We start from the raw sequence: 24,480 nt of genomic DNA, 5'->3' as shown, positions 1-24,480 counted from the left end.
TGCTCAGTGTGTAGTGTGCAGGTGAGACAACATGTGATTTGGATCTGTTCAACTGATTGTTCGGCCGATATCTTTTCTGAACTGGCTTGTTGTTATAGTAAATGGAATAAACATTTGAGTGATTCCTGATGAATCTTTTTGACTGCTGACTGCTTGAGTCAGTTGAAATTTTTGGGCTATAACCAATGCCATATCTTTTAGCCTTGTTCGTTCTTTCAGTAGGCTGTTCAACCAGTTTACTTGGCTCAATTTGTTTGTACCGCAACTGATTTGACAAAGTGAATGTATTTCCCTTTATCCATTTTCAGTTTTAGTTGAGTACCATTCGAAGACATTTCATCTTGGTTACTGAACCATAAACCAGTTTTATCAGTAACTGATTTCTGTGAGTTCTGTATATCAGTTAATGTAACAGATAATTTGTTCCAAGCCTGAATAAGCTCAGTTTGCTTTGAATTTTCAAGCAACAACTTTTGAATCATTGATTTATTCCTGCTTCTTTCAATGTTGAGCTCAACAATTTCCATTTTAAAACTCAACACATCAACTGATACATCAGTTGTAGTTTTATTGTCTACAGGATCATTTTGCTTTGCTCTAGCCTTTTCAAATGATAAGGCAAGCTTATGATATTCACTAACCATGTCCAGTGTTTTGTACAATATGTCTTTTGCTATGTTGTCCAGATTTGCTTTTCGTTTGTCCTCAGCAGTCCACTCATCTCTGGGCTTTTCAATTCTGTGAGGTGTCCCATCTGTGATTGCAACTGCTGTATTGGCTTTCAGAATCTTCATTGGTCCGTCAGTGATGACGTACCACATATCATCGTCTTATGCATCTAAGTGAGCCTGCATTCTGATTTTTCAATTATCAAAGTCCTATCCGGAGAACATAGGGAACTTGTTGAAGGAAGACATGATCAATAATTTGAGTAAAGATATTCTTAGACAAGATACAACCGCTCTGATAACACTTGAAAGGATCGGTTAATAAGTGTTTAGAAGGGGGGTCGAATAAACACTTACTAATTTTATTTTCTTTTCGAATAATGGGTACAGTTTCGTTACAAACTGACACTTGGTATCTCGTCAGTCGATAACAATCAGTTCAACTGAAATACAGTTGCGGAAGCGAACTGATTGATAGATAGAATAACTCAAAGTATCTAAATATGAAAAACATGCGATATGTTTCTGGATGTTCGGAGAATAGAATAACTCCTACGTCACCTCTTATATCACAAAGATAGGATTTTCACTAAAAGATTTTGATCAAATACAAACGTTGTACTGACCCACTTCAGTTTGGACTTAACACTGTCAAACTGAAACTATTACTTAACAAAACTTTTACAGTATAACACAACTGAATGAATCTTAACAAAGATCTCAAAGTGCTAATAAGCCCGTGAGGTAGCCTTGATTTCTACTGATAAATCTGATAAGAGTGATCTTTTGATATCTGAATGCGAGTTGTGTTTTAGCAGAGTAACAGCAAGCTTGAATAGAATAGTATTTCGCGTGATTGTTAAGCGTGTTTTCTCAGCTGCTCTCTTCACTTATTTATAGGCTTCCCTCTCAACGGTAATATTAAATATCATTTGAATCTTTATATCCGTTGATTTTCACGTCCATATCTTCTGACATTCGTACACTGCAATCTCTGAAATGCGGCGTCCCACTACTAGTTGTAGTCTGTTGTACTATTTTTCGGTTGTCGTTCTCCACTGATGACATGTAAAGTTGATGGATCAACTGAAAGATACATTGCTGGAAAGTTCATAACTGATTTTTTTCAACTGATCATGCAGTTTAATATGTTGTTTCAGCTGATGACATGTATAATTTATAGCTGGTACGCATCAGTCTTCAGCTAGTGGAAAATAGATCAGTTAGCTCATTGCTTCTTTTCCTTTGATCAGTTATACAAATACGTTTCGAAGCTTATTTTGTCAAATCACTGAAATTTAGTTTCCAACAATATTGAATGCAATAAATTAAAATTTACTATATTATAATATATTAGTTAGAAAACAATACACAAGGCGATATTAGGGTTAAAAAAAATCAATACACAATTAATATATGGAAGGAAAATTCCGACAATACATAAATCAACTCATATTTTTAAAGAAATATCTCATTAGGGTACATGTTTCATGAAATAGGTAGGTGAGAACAGTATAACCATAAGCTGAAATTAGAAGGAAATAAATGAAAAACATGTTTAATTCAAATAGCATCCAAAGCTAATACTTGAACAGACAATATATTATTCTATTGTATTCTTATTTAGTGACTGAACTAAATATTATTTAGCCTTTGTCATTATCTTTAACAACAAAGTTAACAGCAATAAATAAATTTGTCATACTTTTAAATTTTATGGACCAAAAGTGTTATATATAAATAATAGAGGTTTAAAATTAAAATATTATTGATAAGTATAAAAATGGTAAATAAAATTAATGTTTATGATATACATATATTTATTTTGTCTTATTTTATTACTATATATCTACAAAATTTAATAATCGTGAAATTTTAGCATAAGAAAACAAATTTTTTTGGATCATAATAGAGCTTAAAGGAGGTGAATAAAATCTTTTAAAATTTTATAAATTTTGATCCGTTCTTGACATTTTTTAAATTGTTAAGAAATATTGTTGAACGACTAGTTTTGCTGGACCATTGACAAATGAGTTAGTGCAGGAAACAGTCTGGTTTGACTAGTAAGAAACTATGTAAAGCGGTTTGACATTTTAACAACAAACAACTTGAAAATGATTTTAAAGTATGTAAAGTACGTAATGAAATAACACAAGTATTTTTATTGATGTTCGGAGATAAAACTCCTACATTACTCATTCTTTCACTTATGAAGGTTTCCACTAATGGACTTTGGTTTTACAATTTGTAACAACTCACTTCAGCTAGGACTAATCATTGCTTAATTTGAAACTCTTAATGATCACTTTACAAATATGGATATTTAAGAACCGTCGATTCATCAAAAATCAATACAATAACCCAACAATCAATCTTGACGACTTGAGCATTTGGTGTAGTACAAAATGATCTTTGATGATTTGATATAAACTGATAAGAATGTGCTAATAGAGCATATTGAGATTGAAAGCTTTTGTAATATCCGGTTACTCGTACAAATGATTAATAATGCGTTTTATGTCATTTATTATGTAGTTATTGGTTCATTATGTTTCATGTGTTGATTGAGATATCGATAGTGAGATGAATATGTTTACTATATTGAATAGTCGGCAGTAAGATGTGTTAATGAAATGGTGTCATGAACACTGATATTGAAATGCACGAAACAAGAATGAAAACTATGACACTTATCACGATTTTTAGCATAAGTATTTGAAGATAAATCATATTGATATGAGGCCAATTTCATTAGAAATCCAATAAGTAGGGCTACAACTTTTATGTTCGAGTTTTGTCCAAATCCATTGGGAAACAAGGCCAAAATCGTCTCGAAGTGTGTATCATCGTTCCTGCACTGACACATGTTGGGAGAATGATCATAAATTTTTACTCGGACCTTCAAATTACATGAAACCAATGGGAGATGCAAGCCAAGACATAGGGCTAAAACTTTCATGTTTACCATTGTTTCAAATTATGAAGGTAAGAGACATTTCTGGAGTGATCTATGATGACAATGTGTGTAGGGACAGAATGTTCCGCAGCCGAGCGGTAAGATATTATCGCCTGAGCGCCCCTGTACCCCAAATTAAGTATTTTTAAAGAAAGGTCCACGCCCGAGCGGTAGAATATTACCGCCAGAGCGCCACTGCATGACATTTTCAGTAATTTTGCAGAAAGTTCCATGCCCGAGCGGTAAGATATTACCGCCCGAGTGCCGCTGAGTATATGAAAGGATGATTTTCGAATTTCTAAGCATCTACTGAAACATCCACTACTCGTTTTCTTAAAAAGTACTAGAAATTTTTTTTCTCCTACCAGATTCGACCGAAATAATATAGACACACACACACACACAAATATATATATATATATATATATATATATATATATATATATATATATATATATATACACACACACTTTAAAATACCTTGCACCATTTTTAAGATAAAAACAACCAACTAACATTTAAAATCCAAAGGAAATTAGTTCAAATCGTAAAATCATCAAATGTTTTACCAAAACTAAAAACAATATTTGAAAAGTATAGCTCATATTATAACATCTCAAAAACCACTCATAATCATGATAAAAGTAATAAAATATCTTTAAAAAATTTAAAATCATAAATCCTAAACTAGTGCGAAAAACTAGCGTCGATCTTCGGGTTATGTGTACCTTCAGTCCAGCAAAGTCAACCATCAAGACCTCCATTAACATTATTATCATAATCATCTACATCAATCACACCTAGTGAGTCTAAAGACTCAATACACCATAATCTTGATAACAAGTAATACATATACAAAACACATGCAACTTTGAAAATACTTGTACTTAAAATATCGTTTTCATGAAGATGCATAAACTTTAAACATAACATTTTCGTAAACATTTTCATATCAACATATCCATATCCATATTCATATCCATATCCATATTCATATTCGTATCCGTATCCACATTCGTATTCGTTGAATTCAAATCCTTAATTGTGACTTTTGTATTTGTATTTGTATCACGTATTCGTAGTGGGCGATGGATCCATCTACAAGTAACCACAGTACTGGACGGCGGGGACATCAACAGCACCCTCACCCGTCAACTGAGCCTTGGCCTTCCGTCTTTAACATATCATCGTATTTGTATCAATGGAAATACGATCGTCGGGCTCCTACTGGGACCTTCTCTCTCACGATATCTCCAACATATCATCGTATTAGTCATAATTACTTCACTTCCTTCAATGTTTCGTATTCTCATCACTTTATAATATTAAACATAAATATAGCGTTTTTCTTTTAAAACCAAGTACGCAACATATCTTTTAACGTTATCGTTTAATTATAAAAATTCATAAACATTTTAAAATAAACCTTTTAACGTATAAAATCCCATAAACATTTAAAATAAATATTTTAACATATAAAAATACATGAACATATAAAATAAACATTTTAACATATAAACATCCACGAACATTTAAAATGAACATTTTAACATATAAAATTAATAAACATTTAAAATAACATTTTAACATATTAAATCATAAACTTTAAAATAACATTTTAACATATTAAAAATCATAAACATCCATAAATATTTAAAATAAATGTTTTCACACATAAAAATCAATAAACATTTAAAATAATCATATTAGCATATAAAACAACACTCAGGACACTTCCATGACGTTTACTAATTTTCGGGTGTAAAATTACCGTTTTGCTCATAGACGTAAAAATTCTTGAATTTATCTTTTCTCACTTTGAATGACATGGGCTTATCCCAAATAATTATTTAAGCTTAAACCTAATTTTTCATTATTTTATTAAGCAAAAATATAGGTGTTTCAAATAATTCTTGAATTAACGTTTTGTGATGCGTTTAAATCCCGGATAAATCCAAAACAACATATTTTGATCCCAAATTTTAAACATAACATTTTTATTATTTATTTTACCCTTTTGAGCCATGAACCACACCCGTAGACCCATGGTTCCAATTTTAGTTCTTTAATTCGAAATATTGACCTATTATCGAACCACCCAAGCCATCTCCCACTTTACTCGAGCCACACCCGAGCCACCATGAGCCAAACCCGATCCAACCCACCTAAGAACCCTTTTGACCAAGTCCAGCCTATAAAACCAGCCCTGGCTCGCTTAGAACACTTTTGTCCCTCAACCCGATTTTATGCATTTGTGTAGGTGAGTATCCTAGTTGAGCTAGCTAGGACTCCTAGTTGCCTAGGACTCTACCACCCGAGCCCTCAACGAGCCAACCTGACCATAACCTTCCCTGTTCCACGCCCAGACCCAACCAAGCACAATCCAGCTCCTAAACCTGAGAAGCGAGCCACCTGTTGGAGCAACTAGTAGTCGCGCCCCTCAAAGTTTCCTCATGTTTTCTCGAACCAGCAGCCAACCAAGCCACGCCAGCCCCTGCCCAAACCTTTGTGCACCCTCTTAGGACCCTAAGGACCTAGCCTAGCCCAACTCAGCCCAGCCCAGCCCAAAGCCCCCTGGCAGAGCCACTCCTTCCATGCGCTGCAGCTGTACCTGTGCGACCCACTTGATGCTCCCCAACCCTTGGTCTCGAGTCCTAGCATGGCTAGGACTCCTTCCCTGACCCAAAACGAGACCCAGATGTGACAAAGCTATGTCATGCAACACCTAACCCTTAAACCGAGCCTTGCCACCCCAAACCGTGATAAGTGGTTCCAACTTGTTTCTATTTCTTATGCAGCTATTTGGGGTATTCTAGGACCCCTTAAACTTGTGTAAAACATGACCCTAACACATCCTAATCATAGCAGCCCCTTAGGTACATGTAATTCATGGTTTTTGGATCAAAATTCATGTTTAAAACATAAAATATGCATATACAAAAATCTTCAAGGTACCACTTGTTTTCATGCAATTTCAAACATAAATACATATTATGGTGTAATGACGAGTAAAGGAAGAATAGGGCGTGACTTTGCATGTTTAACGCATGATTAACCGTTGATGAACGAATGACGACGACGATGACGACGAGGACATTGGTTTGAAAAGCTATGAAGATATCAATGCTTTCCCCTTCAACTTATGTGTGTGCCGCGTGATAAAGAGAGAATAGAGTTTGAGTTTGTGTGTGCTAGGGCGGGGCGTGGGATATGTGGCCTTGGGGGTAAGGTTTTTGTATATTAAATATTAATTAAATCACTAACAAAGGCTTAGGCCCATTAACAAGAATAATTAGGCCCAATTAACCCATTAGTTCTTAATTAAAATATATTTTTTAGTAAAGTTTGTGAATTTATTAACCGAGTTGCCAAAACGTTCGCGTTTTTGTTGAAAATCCAACACCGATAAAAATCACGTCCTGACGTATAAAAATCACCTAAAAACTCCTTATTTTCAAAAATAAGAAAAAGCATCAATCAAATATTCGCCCGCAAAAACTTAATTTTTTTATAAATTGAAAAAATGTATTTTGAATAATTAAAAACAATTATTTAATAAAACATTTTCTATTTTTCAGCTTTCGATCTCCAGTTCCTCGATCGCAACTTGAATAACCTTTAAAAATATATTTTAATACAACCGTGCAGAAAATTATATTTTAAACATGTCAATATGCACAACATAATTAATTTATACAATTAAAACAATTAATTGAAAAACACAAGGAATTTAATAACTTGTATGCATTTGGTTCGCGTGGACCTTCAAATTTTCGAGACATTACATCTACACCATTTCACCTTCAGTTTTTCATAGCAAACACACGGGATAAAATCAGAATTCTTTCTCCAAGTGATCTTTTTCTTCTTCTTCTTCTTCCTCATCTTGAAGCTAGAATTGAATTCTCCATGACAAGAGCATCCTAGGGTTTATAGGAGCGAGAAACATAGTCTCAAACCAGTATTTTTACGCTTGGACGGTAAGTTGGCATGTTCTTGAAGTAATACATGAGTAATATAATGAATTTCAAATTCTTTCCATTGATTATTGCTATATGTACATTGTTAGTATGTTTGTCGATGAAAACATAGCACCATATTCCATTGTTATGTATTAAATATGAAAGAAATTCATGAAGATTGAAGATATGTGTCATGTCATGAACATGAACATGAAAGAAAATGAAATGACTGTGTAGAACCCGTAAATTTGACTGCGTATAAGCCATGCATAATCCTAGTATTTAATTTAAAATGATTTTTATTGCATGAATATTTAAATTCTTTTCTTTAAATTTATTTATTTTATGCAGTAGTTTAATTGTTACCTTTTCAGTTAAATAAGTGTGGCCGGACTGGAGATGGACTATTGAGATAAGCTAATAAAGACTTATTTAAGAAGTGGTAATTTAGCATGTTAGTAAATATAATTTAAAAAGTTAGCATGCATGCAAGTTATTAAACTTCTTTGGTATTTTATTTAATTGTTTTAAAGCATTAGATGAATGTTTATTTCATCAATTTATGTTTAAGTATTTTTATGCATTTTATGCATAATTCATGCATGGTAGAATTTAATTCATGAAATTTTAAAAGTTCACGTATTAGGATTTCTAGATGCATTTCACGCTCGAGCGAAGACCGGAGATCGGAGAATTTTCAAGAAAATTATTTTAATTACACAATTTATTTTTATAAATTATTATTAGGTGTTTTTAAATGTATTTTTCAAAAACGGGAGTTTTCTGGTAATTTCTATCCGCGTGATTTTATTTTTTTACGGTGCGCAGATTTTAGCGAATCGGGGGACTTTTTAGTGGTTCGGCTAATATTCTCAACATCTTTCCATCACGAAATATTTTTCAGGAGTGTGTTTGAATTTAATGGGCCTAATTTTAAGCTCGTTGGACTTGAAATCATTATAAAACTGTAATTATCAAATTTTGCCCATTAATTAATATTTTACCTATATAATTAAGCTACTAAATATTATTAACCCTAAACCTAGTGCTTTACTCCCTCACTCAGCCGACACCCCACTCAGAATTCCTCACCATCTAGAAATTCTCCACAGCAAAGCTCAAGAACCTTCGGCCATTGCCATTACATCATAAGGCACGCATGCATTCTCCTTCTTGTATCATTCACGCCATATGTAGCTTATATGTGTGTTATATCATGTAAAGGTTTTCGATCTAACAGCTGCACACAAAGATTTATGGGTTTTGTTTGGTTATGCATTTTCATCCATCATCACTCACGTTCTGATGAATTGTTGCAAGGGGCTGCTGTAGTTTCGTTGCTAGGGGACCGAGACTTGACATAAGATAAGGGTTATGGTGCTGGAGCCGAGACTTAAGGGGTTTGTGTTGTAGATCGGGAGTCGTGGCTGAGGAAAGGCTCGAGAGCTGCTGGTACCACCCTTGGTACAGATCGGCCGCATGAGAGAGTTTAAACCGTGAATGGCTCATCTTGGAGTTTAGCATTCGGGAAAGAAGGGAGTAATGCATGGAAGTGTAGGCGTGGGTTCATTGGGACCAGGGGAGCCTAGAGTAGCCGAAGTGTGATTGGTTGAGGGCTGATTTCGGTGGAGGAAGGCTAGCACAAATTTAGATGGGTGAGTAAGGGTGGACGTGTCTTGTTAAGGAGGGCCGAGAATTGGGTGCTTGCTGGTAATTTCAGACGTGAAGCTTTAGGTCCAATATTAGCTTTTAAGTTATTTTTTTAGTATAGGAAAAAGTTGGGAAAATTTTGGTGGTGTTTTGGGTCGATTCGGATTAAAACCGGGACCTCGGTCCAAGTTTTAAAACGAAGGGTCTAAGTTTTAAATCGTTTTAAAACGAATCGAGTGAGTTTGGTATTGGGCTCGAGTTTACATCTAGGAATGCTTATCATTATGTTTTGGGACATTTTAAGAAGTTTGGTAAGCTTCGGGTCAATTTTAGAGGTCCAGGATTGAAACGATAATTTTTGGGTTTCCAGGGACAAAATGGTCATTTTGCACCCGGGGTGAGATTTTGGTCATGGCAGCGCCCTGAGCACAAATTATAATATTTTTAAATGTTCATGCATCACGTTTACGATTTTTACGCTATTATAATAATTATGGTGCATGCTTGATTTAAAGGAATTAAGAGAGAAAAAGTGAGAAAGTGAAGAGCACTCCGTCTCCGCCGCGTCGCGTAGTTATTTCGTTTGTTTTCTGTCAAAACAAACCAAGGCATGTTTATATCTTCTTTCACTCTTCAATCAAGTCATATAGATATTTTTAAATATAGAAAGTACATGATTTTAATGCAAGAAGATCGAAATTGTTCATATTTAATGATGTTATCTAATTATATTACGTGCAAAAATATTCATTTTGAGATTTATGCGATATTGCTTGTGGTCACTTTACTATCATGATTAAATCCGGTCGCCAGTTACCGGTCCGGTCGTCAGTTACCGGTTATGAGAGCATTACTAAGTCCTGACGCCAGTTACAGGCCCGGTCGCCAGTTACCGGTCAGTTCAGCTATTTCACCCAGTACTGTGACAATGGTCTGATCAGACGTACATTACTAAGTCCTGTCGCCAGTTACAGGCCCGGTCGCCAGTTACCGGTCAGTTCAGTTCAGGGACCACTTGCGTAGATCATAATCTCAACAGAAAAATATTACATGCTTTTTCAGTACATGGCTCCAAGGAACAAACATTTTCACTATAATTTTCAGTTCAGTTATGCATGTATTATAATTGCTCAATGACAGTTATTTTCACTTTATGCCTCATGACATGATAGTTTTACTCCCATGCAAATTTACTATATTATTTACTTGTTATTTACGATATATGCATGTTGAGTCTTTAGACTCACTAGACTTGATTTTTGTAGGTACTGATGATGTCGGGATCGAGGGCGGGGACCAGTGAGCCAGCTTGGGGTCAGCAGTAGTGGAACCCGAGGACCTCATTTTTAGCATTTATTATTTTCCGAACTCAGTTTTTATATGTTGATGAATTATTTTAAATTGATACTTTGCAAATATTAAATTCTTCCGCTGCTATTTTGAATATTAAACTTAATTTATCAGTTGATTTGATGAATGGTGCATTCTAATTATTTTAAAAAGAAAATTTTTAATTTATCCGCAAATTTTCAAACACAAATTTTCGGGTCTTTACACACTGATTTTTATATTTTATATGAGCTTGTTGACATCATGGGTGGTTTTAAGTCCACCAAACCTATTGGCCAATATATGTTCATGGGGCGTGGGGTTGTCATAGGTCACCCTGACGTCCAACACAGTAGTAGCTATATAATAAAGCAAGCACGGTAGTACAGGTCAACTAATGAAGCTAAAGTACAGAAATGAACATGAATATATGCTACGGTATGACATGGTTTAAAGATTCATTGTTGATCACGACTTGATATGTATAATTTTTCGATGCATATTGATACGTATAAGTGCCAACTTATTGAGTTTTATAAACTCACGTAACTCATGTATTAAAAGACTAGGTAATGAAGATACATAGTATTCCAGTTCGCCAATGGATGCTTGTGACATGCCTTACATCGACAAGAACCTGGACGTCTTTTTGTATAGCTTCCGCATATGTATGTATTATAGTGGATTTTATGTCAGGGTTTGAAACAAGTTTCACGACGTTTATGACTATATCTATAAAGATATGGTGTATGTTTGTATATGAAAATATGATTATATGTATGTATAGATGTTGTTGCTTGAGTTTTCGATTTATACAAAATGTAGGGACATCATGCCAAAATTTTTATAAACCGTCAAATTGATACCCCTTGTTTGAATTGCTTCCTCATATAGGTATATTATTCAAACCCTATTTTGATTATGAGTATATGTATCATTAATCTTGTCAAGTATAGAAAAAGAGTGTTATAGCTTTAGTGTATTCAAAGTTCTTAGAAAATATGTGAGCTTAAGATAAATTTGTTGATTCAACAGTTTCGGTCGTCTTCTTACTCTTTGAAATCTTCATATATAAAGTGGAAAAGCTCAAAAAGCCAGATTTATATTTCAATGATCAACTGTACTGTCACCCGATAGAATGTACATATCGCTTTCAGTTGTCACATGTATAATTAAATGCCCATTTAATGTTCTTTTTTATTTTGGGACTTTAAGCTCTTACTTTTCATAAAGATAACACACCATATTTGAAATAGGTAGTTTTATACCATTTGAGAGTGAAGTACGATACTGTGTATCTTTCTAAAAAGAACAGACATTATACGGCTTGACTTGTAGTATCCTTTTTTAAATTACTCATTTTTGGCCGGTGGCAGTGTGGTTGGACTTTCAATGGTTTAAACGTGTGTACTACTTACTGGTCATTTCGACAGATGATATTTGCAGCTAGAGTTCAGATATTTTGCTGCTTGAATTCTTGCCAAAACGGCTTGATCTTCTGATGGTGTTGTCTGAACGACTTGATTTGCTCCAACGGTCTGAAAACCTGAAAATACAATTGAAAACTGTTAGATCTGAAATAGCTCGGTGTTGTTATTTTGTCCATCATCATAATTAAGGTAATAAAAATATTCTAACAATTTCTCCTTTTTTGGTGATAACAAAACCAAGCTACAAATCTATACAGAAAGTTACATTAACACAATTAAGCGATAATGGAAAAAGAATGAATTTAATTGAGTTAATGAAATTTCATTTGTACAAGTGCAATAAAATAATGCAAGTCCTAAAACACCTATAAAGAAAATAGAAAGCTATCTTCTCTTTCTAGTACCTCCACCACTGTCACTATCTCTACTTCTTCTCTCATCCTCTTCCTTTTTCCTCTTATCATCAAATTTCTTTGACTCTTCATAAGTGATCTCTCAGCTCGAGGTTTATGATCTTCAATCTTTTTGTAGTACATAATTTTCCCCTTTTTGGCATCATCACGTTGTATATACTCACATATTTCTTGCAACTGGCTACCCATAATATCAAACCGCTCATCCATATGATGTCTGACTTGAGCAAATTGAGCTTTCAGTTCAGTCTCTATATGATTTTGACCTCATGAAATCAGAGCTGAAATTTATGTGTTCATGGCGATAGCTCGATTCTTTATTATGGTTTGATGAGCCGTGGTCAAACAAAATTGGGATTTAATGAAACTTATTTTATTGATCATTTGAACCTTGAAACTATAGAACTGCACATGATGAGCATAGCTTTTGACTTTTATGTCATTCCAAGATTGAGAGATTGTTAGCATCTGAGACATGAGATGATCTAAATAGAGTCTTGGTTGGAGAGTCTGCTCTTTTGGTTAGAAAGTTATCAGGAGTAGTGGAACTAGCTTGGTGCTCCATAGACCCATCGGCTGGACTTGGAGTGATGGCATTGGCGGCTGGAACTTGGATTGTTCGGGCTACTGATCAAGCACTTCTTCAATAAAAACCTGCTCAGACTCTTCTCCATAAATAACCAACTCTTTTCTAGATTGATTCTCAGGAGATATAATTTTATCTTTAGTCTGCTTATCTCTAGAAGGAGTGATTAGCAGTGATTCCACATTCAAATATTCGTCAACGTAATTTACTCCTTTCGCAACAGTAAAATCTTCAAGCATGGGAGAGGTTGGTTCCATCTTGCTTTGATCGAAGTTGAACTGAGATAGAGATCTAACTACTTCATCCACAGAGATTAAAGAAATCTCTAGGAGTTCTTCAAATGACACTTGATGTGGCGTGGAGGATGGATCTTCTGCATTCAAAGGTTTAGACCGGTCCACTTGACCAGGGGTCTGAAAAGCAGTTTTGACAAATTTTGGATTGTATGTGATTTCGATGGTGTTCGTATTGTCACAAAATATCAGTGACTCATGTGCAATGATCCAATCATCTCTCAATTTTTGTTGAATCCAGAGCAGTTGGGCACAGCAGCTTCCAGCAGCTAATTACTCTACTTCTGAAATGTCCACTACTGGTTTTTCTTTAAAATGTACTAGAAATTTTTTTTGCCATCCATACTTTTGGCCGAAACACTACACATATATACATAAATATTTTTGCTATTTAAATACCAACCAACCAATTATTTGAAAATTCCCAAAATTCTATTAAAATGTGAAATCATGAATCATCAACCAAAACCTAAAACTAGCATTTTTCAAAATAAAGCATAAACTCTTAAATCTCTCAAAACCACTCAAAGCATCATAAGTCATAAAATCTTTGATGGATCATGTGAGGCACCTTTGAAGGTGCTTCAAACACAATATTCTCAATGAGCTGCAATAGCTCGTGTTCTAAGAATGTAAACACTGATGAATTAGATCGAGTTTGGTTTTAAACCAAGCGGAAAATAATCGAAATAATCCTTCGTTAAAAAAGCTAATCAGTTTAGAACTTTTAACTTGTGTAAACTGATTAACTGATATAAGAGGGATCGGTTCTTGCATATATCAGTTCAGTTATGGTGAGAAATGAACTGATAACTGCTAAAACTAATCAAATCAGTTTTAAAAAAAATAGTTAAATAGTTAATAACACAAGATATATTTATGGATGTTCGGAGACTTCAACTGCTCCTACGTCACCTCTTCTACCACCTCGGGTAGGTTCCACTAGAAGACTTTGATTTATACAACACTTTGTACAAACTCACTCAGCTTAGGACTTAACCTACTGCCTAACTAAACTCCTAGTCTAGACTGAAGGCAACACCTTCCAGCCAACACTTGTTTAACATCTATGTGTCAAAGATTTACACAAGTTTTACGTCTTTGTGCAAGAGTCACTCAACCGATCTTTTAAGCTCTACTCTCTGATATATGTGAGTGATAGTGTGTGCTTGTGTGAAAACTGAACAATGAATACAACGGGAAGACGCTCTCACACACTGAGGGAAAATGGCTTCTATACTAAGCTGATAACACGTTGAAGTGTTCCCTCACAACTGAGCTGATTGCTTCTTGTAAGCTGATAATACTTTAAGCGCACCCTTCTTCTTCACACACTCTTATTGTTCTTAGGTCTTCACTGATCTTCATCTTCTATTTATAGGCGCGAAGTTTGATCGTACAAATATTGTATCTGTTGCATTTTGAATCCGTTCCTTGAATTGTGTTTTGTCTTTTATTGACTCTAGAACGTTTTTTCTTTAAGCTCTGATGCAACTTTTATTATTTTCCTTTGACTGGAAATTTTTTTTGTACCTTTGTGCATAGCTGGATTCCATTTATGTAAGCTTGTCGGCAACTGCAAACTAGTTTGCTCCTAACTGATGTTCTAAACTGGTCTTGTTCAGATGAGGTGAAATCAGTTGGCTCGCCAGCTAAACTAATTTCATTGAATCAGTTGAACTGGTCAGCTGAGCTCTTCATCAGTTGAACACTTCATCATCTGGCCAGGATTCTGAAGGTCTTCTGCTGAACCATCTATCAGCTGGACAATCAGTTGAACTAGTTTACAATTCATCAGTTGAATTGGTTCAGTTCAATTAATCAGTTGGTACTTTCAGTTTGCATTCTTCGATAGCTTCAGTTACATTCAGCTAACTATATATTTAGGTAAGTTCATTAGTAACAAAATAACAAGTTTTGTTTACATCAAAATCAAGCAAGATTGCGAAAATGAAATGTTCGAACAATCTTTAAAGTAAACTTAAATCATAAACGTAATTTTGCATAAAAGTAGCGACGGTCCTCTTTGTGTGCACTTTCAGTCCAACCAGTTCAACCATCAATCCCCCATTAACATCGACATCATGCTCACCTGCATCGATCACACCTAGTGAGTCTATTGACTCAACAAACGTTAACCATGATAACAAGTAATCCATATATATTCACAAGCAACAGTGAAAGATACTTCTAATAAAAATAGCTTTTCATGAACATAAAATTTAACATTTTTCTTTCATCATATACTTTTTCTTTTTCATCATATACGTATACGTTTTCTTTTTTATTAAATTTGGATCGTTAATTGTAACTTTTGTATTAGTTGTAAGTCGATGGATCCATCTATGTATAACCACGGTACCGGGCGACGAGGAAATCAGCGATACTCTCACCCTTCAACTGAGCCTTGGCTTTTACATATCATCATATCATCGTATTAGTCACAATTAATTCGCCTTCTTCAACCTTTCATATTTCCATCACTTATCAAAATTCATGCATATATAAATAATTTTTCTTTAAAACCAAGCATGCAACTTTTATTTTAACATTAAAGTTTCACAATAATATTCCATAAATATTTGAAATAAACATTTTAACATTTATTACTGCATTTAGGACACTGTCAGGACGTCTAACATTTTTCAAGTGTAAAATGATCGTTTTGCCCTGAAACCCTAACTTTTCCAATTTATCCTTACACCTCGAAAAGACGATCCAAATATATCCAAACTTAACATAACACCTTAAAATACACCCATAAATATTTATTAGACGTAAACTTAAGCTCCTCAACTATTTTCCCAATTCGTTTTATAACTTAAACCTATGCTTCGCATTTTAACCTAAATTGTCTCAAAACTTAACCAAACCATACCCAACTATAAAACCCAAATCAAGCCAATTAAGACCTTTGAACAAGCCTATACTAGCCACTGAATTTTCTGCCCTTAGTTTTGAAACCCTATCCTCACAATCCTTTGCACCCATTGGCCTCAACCATTAACCAGCAATACGAGCCCCTAGGCGGCCTTTGTAGGACCAATACCGAGCCCTAGACGACCTACTGGATCAGACCTCGCGAGCTATACCCTTGCAGCCCTCAAACCCGTCGCTTAGGAGTCTCGCGCGTCCAAGCCTCTCATCACAACCCCTTGCCTTCTCATCAGCCCTCATGTGACCTTGCCTAGCCTCTCTTAGGACTCTTGAACATGCCACTACAACAGCTAAGAGCCGTGCCCTCCAAGGAATCCTTGGCCAAAAACCCTAGCCCTTAAAACACAAATTTTCGTTCCATCCTTCTACCCTATGTGTGTAGCTCTTATCTATGCATCTATGGACCCTTAACATGTGGAAAAAATTTCCCTTCAAGCAACCCTACATGGCAGCCCCTTTGTGCATCATAAGTAAGAGTTTTAAAAAAGGAAAACTTTAGTTTTGTTCATGTTATGCCATAAACCGAAAATATACAAAGTGTATCATGTTTTTCATGCAAACATGTACCAAAACATATAATATGGTGTGAAAGATGAGTGAAGGAAGATTAAGGCGTGCCTTTGCGTTTATTACGCACGAAAAACGACTTGCAATGCTATTCACGTGATTTTCCTCTCAAAAACTCGTGTTGTGTGTGTGTGTTTTTTTGCTGATGGAGAGTCCTTGTGTTTGTGTGTGAGATGTGCGTGTGTTTGTGTAGTAGGTTTAGGGTTTTAGAAGGATTTTAATTGATATAAATACTTGTGTAGCAAGCTAGGCTCAATAACCTAGTATAATATGCCCATTAGATGGTAATTAAAATATTTTGTTTAGGTTGCTTCTCGAAATATTTACCAAGCCTCCAAAAGTCCATATTTTCGTCAAAAATTGGATGCCGATTTAAAATACGACTCGACGAGTAAAAACACATCAAAATACCTCATTTTCAAAAATACATATTAAAATTTACCATATATTAAATAATTAAAAATAATCATTTAATAAAAATATTTTCACTTATATGGTCTCCGATCTCCGTTCCTCCATCCCGTCTCGAATAACCTTTAAAACACAGGTTTGTGCATTCTAATTTTCGGGACGCTACAACTTCAATTGTGGATGTTGCAATGGAATTCTTTTTCTTGCTAAACCAAAAGATCTGCCAGTCTCCTAAAAACTGATATTATCCACTGGTACTTTTTCTCTCAAGCTTGCACCTTGTATAATTTGTATATGAATAGACAATTAAATTGAAAGAAGAGTATTTAGCAACCATAGGCCAACATTTTGTGTTCCTTTAAGATATTAAAAATTCTCTTGGCAGCTAAATAATGAGATTGTCTAGGATCATACTAAAACCGAGCACACATACATGCAACAAAAAAATAACGGATCGACTAGTAGTTAGGTACAAAAAAGAACCTATTAAGCCTCGATATATGGTTACTTCAACTGAAATTTCCCCTTCATCTTTGTCTAGTTTAACTCATGATCTCATTGGGCTTGTTGCTCCGAAACATGTTTCCATGGAAAATTTATTGAGTAGTTCCTTTGTGTACTTAGTTTGTCTAATGTAAATACCATTATCAATTGTTTCAATTGAAGGTCAATAAAGAATGTCAGTTCACCTATCACCCTAATATTAAATTTTTCATGCATACGTTTAGAGAACTTTTCACACAGTTTGGGGTTAGTTAACCCAAAAATAATCTCATCAACATAAATTTATATTGATAAAGTATGATATCCTTTAGTAAACTTAAATAAAGTCTTATCAAAAGTGCTTATAATGAAATCATATCCAATAAGAAACTTAGATAATGTGTCGTACCAATCTCTTGGAGCCTATTTCAGACCATATAAAGTTTTGTTCAGTTTATAAACATAATAAGAAAATAAATGATTAATAAAACCTAGAGGTTGTTCAAATGATTGATCAAACAGCTCGGGCTCTAGAGATCGAAGTGTCCTTTTGTTGATATAGACCTCATATTCACTCTCATCCTCCAAATTGATCTTTCAAATTGATTGGTCAGTTCAGCGGGAATTGACACCTTACCTATGGTTCTACCTTGAGAAGCATCTCCAAAAGTAATCTTTGGTTTAGTAAACTGACTCAGTTTAGATAGCAGTTTAGTTTCACAAGTCATGTGGCTTGAACATCCACTGTACAATTACCAAATTGACTTCTTGATTATTTTAGTTCATGTGCTCTGCAATAACAAATGAAGAATAACTCTTGGTATTCATACCTAGTTGGTTCCAGGTGGGATTATTCCTTTTGGAACCCAAACTTGGATAATTTTAATTGACCGACCATTTTTTTGTGTTCCAAATAGTTTGTGCATAGGCATGTGTGTTGTGTGTTCTATATATGTTTAGCCCTTCCAACTTCATTGATTTTCAGCATCTTCTTGTTGTAAAAGTATCGGTTAGGCTTGAATTTCATTGAGTTATGCCTAGAAAACTGGTTTGGTTCGGCTTCCAGTTTGGCTTAGCGTTAGAACTCTCAGACACATAACCAACACCAAACTTTCTGTCTTTACTCATATTTTCAATAGGCTCTGAAACTTGAGGGATGATTTCTTTGCGTCACATACCAAACTGGATCTAACAAAATGAATATACTTTCCTTTGCACCTTTCCATTTTTGGTTGAGTACTTCTCTCAAAAATGCTTTCATTGTTATTGAAACGAGACTAGTTTTGTCTCAAATGGTTTCTGCTCTTGCATTTCAGATAAGAAATCTGAAGACTTGTTCCAAGATGAAACTAGTTTAGTTACCTTCATATTCTCATATTTTAACCTCTTGTTCGCATCCTGTATTGGTTCATTCTCAATTTTCAGTTTAGCAATCTCTGTTTTAGACTCAACATTTCAATAGATGTTCCCAATCAGGTTTAGTTTTGTTGTTTAGCAGATTAGTTTGCTTAGCTTTAACTTATTCGAATGAGAGAGAAAGTATTCGGTAATCATTTACCATCTCATGTAGTGCAATGACAAGATCGTCTCTTGTGAAATTAGTTGAGCTATAATTAAATACATGTTCACCAGTAGATTTCATCTCAGCAACATTGGTCATCAAACACTTTACTTCTTCATCATCACTTGAACTTAACGAGCTTTCTGACTCAGATGATTCACATTCAGAATCAGCCCACTTTGACTTGTTTTCCTCGTCCACCAACAACTTATGCTTCTTTTTGAAGGGCTTATTTTAAACATTGGATCTACTTCTGTCAAATGACTTTTTGCCCTTCTCAACTGATCTTTTGTCATCCTTCTTTGGTTTGGTATGGTCAGCTATAAAGTGTCCAGTGTTACCACAGTTGGAACAATCATTGGAATCATCAGTTGATTCCCTCTTCTGATAAGGTCTTCGGTAAGAGCCTTGAAATTTGTCTTGATTCTTTATTATAAACTTGCCAAAATTCTTCACAAACATTGACATGGCATCACTGCTCAACTACTCGGCTGATTTCTCAAACAAAACTGATGGTTCTAGTTTTACTGCCGTTAAGACCTTCGTCAACTGAAAGGTAGATTTATCATCCTCTCTTGTTTGCAACTCAAACTCGTACGCCTTTAAGTTCGCAAAAAGATCGTGCAACCCCTATTTGTTCAAATCTTTAAATTCTCTCATTGACATTGTTTTCACATCTCATTCCTTGAACAAACCATGCATCACTTTCTTCATAACTTCTCGTTTATTGTAACTTTTTCCAAGTGCACTCAGTTCAATGATAATTGCTTACTCATTCATCAAATTCAGACATTGATTCTCCTTGTTTCATTTTGATTCTATCAAACTTTTGTGTAGCAACGGAGAGTTTGTTTTCTTTTGTTTGTTCATTACTCTCGCACAACTGAATCATTTTTTCTCAAATTTCCTTTGTTGTCTTGCACATTTTGATCTTGCTGAAAGTATTTTTGTCAAGAGTTTTACACAATATATCTTTAGCCACATTATTGAGGTTGGCTTTCTTATTATCATCGTTTTTCTATTCATCTATTAGCTTTTCAATTTTCTAAGGTGCCCCATTAGTTATAGCAACAACAGTGTTTGCTTCATAATTGTCATCGATCCATCAATAATGAAATGTACTGCATATCATGGTCTTGTACAGCTAAATAAGCATGCATCCTTATCTTCCAGTCGTCAAAATATTTCTCTGAAAACACTGAAATTTTGTTAAAAGAAGTAATTTAAAGAAATGTTCAGAGACAAGAATAAACCTCGCTCTGATACCACTTAGTAGGATCAATGGATGTGTTTAGAAGAGGAGGTTGAATAAACACTCGCAACAAATTTCTTAACTTCAAATAATTCAGTTTAGTTAGAAACTGAACTTTGTATTCTCGATGTCAATGTTAGTTAGCTAACAAAAATACGTGCGAAAAGAAGCCAAACTCACAGATTAGAAAAGTTCAAAACTGTCTTGACTAGATAAACTGAATGGTAAATACACAGAAATTTGTTTCTGGATATTCGGAGAACTAAAGCACTGTGTCACCCCTTTTTCCTTTTGGGTAGGTTAACGCTAGATGATTTTGATCTTTATAAGCAATTTGCAAAAGACTCAATTCAGTTTGGACTTAACACTGTCAAAACTGAAAATCCTCATCTACTCAATTGAACGAAGAAATATTATACAAATTGTAACGTACCGTACTTTTTACTACTTGAAATTTGCGGAAAAATTAAAAAATTTCTTAAATAAGAAGGGGACCTTCAAAATTTTGTAAAGTAAACCGTTCATCCCACAACCAATGAAACAAAAGATCTCAAAGTAAAGTTTACCAAAATATTTGCTAAAAATCTCGTAACCGATAACAAGAAATCAGAGTATTTTTAAACATTTCATAAAACTTAAAACTAGGCGGTCCTCGGGTCTAGCCTCCTGCTCAGTCCAAGCCAGCTCCTTGGTCCCCACCCCTTGTCTCCTCAAAGTCATCCTCACCTGCATCGATCAAGTCTAGTGAGTCTAAAGACTCAACACGTATAAACTGGTAGTAGCGAATAATTCTTAATAAAACCACACACAACTTTAAAATAGAGCATACATACTTGAAAATTGAACTTGCACTTAAACTTGAACTTACATACGTACATACATAGACGTGCCATAACGTGAAACTTTTCTTAAACATGCTTGCATATTTGTACATACATGAACATACATAAATTTCATCATTTTGCGTAGAGGCATGTTTCAAAGAAAGTGACCCATAACATAAATCGCCTGATCAGACTAAACCACAGTACTGGGCTAGATCCCCATTCATGCTTTAACGGGCAGATCGGTCCCCGTTCATGATTTAACGCTTTCCAATCCTGATCTAAACTCATTCATGCTTTAACGGGGTGGGTTGGTCCCCGTTCATGCTTTAACGCTTTCCAATCCCATACATAAATTGGTCACAAGACATTTAGCATACCTCAAAAACTTGAAAATATTTTCTTTGCACGTTGAACATACTTACTTGACGTTGATAGATTCGTTGGATCTCACTTGGGGCCGCTGCTGCACATACTAACATGAATTCGGATACTTATCTAGTGTAACCTAGACATAATAATCATGCTTACACACAAGCTCATTCATTTTTCTTATGACGTTCTAAAGTTCCCGTGACTCGACCTTGTTAAACATTGCACTGAACTAAGGTATCAACCTCAAAACATTTAACATAATTTTTCCCAAAAATGAAGTACACGGACCTCGTGCCCATGTCTGGCTTCGGGTCCGTGTAGGTATTGTAAAAGACGTGTGTAGAAAAGGGAAGACATGGACCTCGTGTCTGGGTCCGTGTAAGGGTCCGTGTAGCTACTGGAAATTGACACTTTGGAAGAGCAAAGGCACGAACCCCGTGTCAGGGTCCGTGTAGACGTGCGTGTACATACTAGAAAAACGCACCAAGTAAAAAACAAAGGCATGGACCCCGTGCTCTGGTCCGTGTGGGGGTCCGTGTCGCCTCGGATTGATGAACCTATGTGAAAATCTTATATTGTGCCTATTCCACCCAACCAAACCGAATGGACTAAGAATCAACACAACGAGACCAGCCCTAGGACACTAAGGCATTGACTCCAACCCATACAAACCATCAGAAATGATCCCAACATCGACAATCAACAACCAAACGGCACAACCCGAAGTTTGACACTCAATCGATTCCTACGACTCCTAACTCAACCTGGTGCCTAATGACAAGAAAGAGACACCAAAATAATCCCAACATCATTCTTGACTTACTTAAACGCAGCAGCGATCACCCGTTGATTCCAACGAAGCCTGCAACAATAAAACTTCAAGAACGCATCAATAACATAATTTTCAGAAAACGCAGTTTGAGCTGTCCCACGAAAAACGTCATAACTCACTCAATTTTTATCCAAATAATTCAAATTTACTGTCAAATCGAATGTATCTAAAATTTCTACAATTTTCATTTTCAACGTTTTCTCAAAATCACGACCGAAAAATCGCAGTTTTTGGAAAGACAAAAAAAACGTGATTTGTGATCCAAAAACTGTTTCAAAATTGATCCAAATATCATTGCTCAAACTTCTACACATCACAGATGTATTTTTACGCATACCACCATGCATAATATAACGAGATTGATGCAGAAATAACAGAATATACGTGCTTTTGATGTGAAAAACTCACGATACGGCGATACTCAAGCTGAGACGGTGCGAGGCTTGATCCGCGACGATTGTGGAGCGATTTTCTTGAAATAAAACTAACGAAAATGTGCTGGAAAAATTCAGAGGAGGGGGCGGCTGCTCTAGAGTGGAAGAACCCTAGGTTTTCTTTTAAGAAAATAAAATAAAGAGCAAGGAAAGTATGTGTGTGTGTGTGAGAGAGATAACCGAATTGTGTGTGCGAAAGTGTGGGTGTGTGCGTGAGTTAGTGTAGGGAAAATAGTTTAATTACATAATTAACCACCTAATTAGGGAATGATCATGCATGGGTATTTAATTAATATTAAAAAAATACTAATCAAATGCTAACTTCACTAAAAATTCCTTAATTAAAATAAAATGCACATGTGCTAGACTTTAAAAGTTTTAAAATCCTGATTTCACTTGAATAAATAATTAAGGCTTTTAAAATACTAAAACTTGGTAAATCATTTAAAATACTTCATCCTCAACTTAAAATAAAATACTGCATTTTAAATTTCCAAAATCGTCATCGGTCTTTTCCTCGATCTCACCTCGAATAATCGTCTGAAACATGAAACTTGAGAAAATATTTTAATTGTGCATCACATAAACTTAAATAGTTTAAAATAATGCATTTAAATAACTCATGCATCACTAAGATTCATTTTAAAATTAAATAAATGCTTTAATAATTAATTAAATGCATTGGTTTTACGTGTACTGAATTTAGGTACTACACAAATTGTTCTCGAATAAAATGAATTACAAAATATTTCTAGCACATCTATAATTATCAGATACATTACTTTATAAAGTGTGCTTGAGAGTAAGATTAGTTTTACTTGAATTTGTAAGCTTAAAACAAATAATTATTGTAAGTGTATAATTGTTGTTCTTATAACTTAGTGTGCCCTGTTCAACGAATCTTTGTCTCTATTTATAGACTTTAAACTGCAATGGTCACAAACTTTAAAAAAAAAAAAAAGATATGTTTCTGCGTCTTTTTGTCCAGTTTTGCTTCACTAATCCAGTTTAGCTAAGATCAAGTTTGCTTTAAATCATTTTTTAACACAAAAACATCAAATTTTCCAACAGAATTGTAAATCTACGAACATCCATAAAAATATTGTGCATCTTTATTTTATCGCATTTAGTTAAAATTAATGTTTTCGTAGATGTTGAAATATTTTATGTGTTCTTTCAATTACCAAAATATTGTAAAAAAATTCTTTGATAAAGTGCTTCAATTAAACTGTTTTTATAAATTCAAGTTTAATTATTTTCAAATAATTTATAATTTATTCAATCGGTTCTAAGAAGGTTATTTTTTAGTTTCTTTCGCTCGATTTAAAGCTAATCTAATATATAATTTCTCAATTTCGGTTCATTAACGAGTTATTGTAATTCTTTTAGAAGCAAAATATTTTAAAGTATTTATTCACCCTCTCTAAACATATTTTCGGTCCTAACAAGTGGTATCAAAACATGTTCTTGAAAAAAACATTTTGAATTGATTTTATTTTAAGACTATATTTTGAGAT

Source organism: Primulina eburnea, chromosome 13, assembly GCF_022965805.1.
Source record: "Primulina eburnea isolate SZY01 chromosome 13, ASM2296580v1, whole genome shotgun sequence".
Lineage (NCBI taxonomy): Eukaryota > Viridiplantae > Streptophyta > Magnoliopsida > Lamiales > Gesneriaceae > Primulina > Primulina eburnea.
This window is presented reverse-complemented; position numbering follows the sequence as displayed.